Source organism: Hipposideros armiger, unplaced genomic scaffold, assembly GCF_001890085.2.
Source record: "Hipposideros armiger isolate ML-2016 unplaced genomic scaffold, ASM189008v1 scaffold_253, whole genome shotgun sequence".
NCBI classification, from domain to species: Eukaryota; Metazoa; Chordata; class Mammalia; order Chiroptera; family Hipposideridae; genus Hipposideros; species Hipposideros armiger.
This window is the reverse complement of record NW_017731603.1, coordinates 2,350,682-2,351,730: the sequence shown is the minus strand read 5'-3', so window position 1 is coordinate 2,351,730 and position 1,049 is coordinate 2,350,682.

Sequence of the window (1,049 nt, the reverse complement as noted above, 5' to 3'; positions counted from 1 at the left end):
TCTTCCTTAAATCACAGCTGCAAACCGGCTTTTTCCAGTTCTTGAGGGCTGCAGCTCCTCCATAATCTGGCACTACTCCTTTCTGTTCTGGGACCAGTTTAAGACTCTGGAAGGGCTGGGGTAGGAGAGCTGTGGGAGAGTGGGGGGAGGGGTCCAAGTATGGAGTTTTCTCTGCCTTCTGCCTGACCATGAGAGGCCAGCTGCAGTTCTCAGCTGAGGTCTCTGCCTGGAACACTGGGCCATGTTGTCCTATATGCTGATCTCTCAGCAGGACTGTGGGGCGCAGCGAAAGAGCCCACAGCCTGGCTGTTGCGATCTCTGGTTTGTGTCCTGGGGCCCCACGTTTCCATGGCTGCAGCTGCTGGCCACATCTCTGCACATCTCCCTTCCCTCTTCGCCCGCTTGCCCAGTTAGCCCACCTTCAGGTAATCCTTGCGCGTGTCTCTTAGCTGTTCGGTGTGATGAGCAGAGAGGTGCTCATCAATCCTTTGATGAGTTATAGATGTTCAATTTGTGGTAACTTCCAGGGGAGAACTTAAGAAGCCCACCTTATGCCGCCGTTTCCGACATCACTCCTATTGATTTTTAGAAAAATATCCAATTTCTTGCTTACGTTTTTTTCTCTGCCTAGAGTACAAACCTCCCCACCAATATTCCATTACACACACTCTACAACACTGATATCTTTTTTAAGGTATGGGTCAAATATAAGCACTTATGTGAAGACTTGCAGTCTTCTTCACTGGTTCTAGAGTAACTAAGCACTCTCTCCTTTATTCTCCAATATTTCTAGCTTATACTTTTTATTGCATTAATTTTATATTTGTTTTTTTCCCATGGTTGACTTACCAGCTTATAAGAGCAAGGTTTTGTTTTTGTTTTTAATTAATTGGGGTAACATTGGCTAGGAAATTTATATAGGTTTCAAGTGTACATTTCTGTAATGCATGTATATATTGCATTGTGTGTTGACCACCCAGAGTCAGTTCTCCTTCCATCACCACATATTTGACCCCCATTTCTCTCTTATACTATCCTCTCTCTCCTTA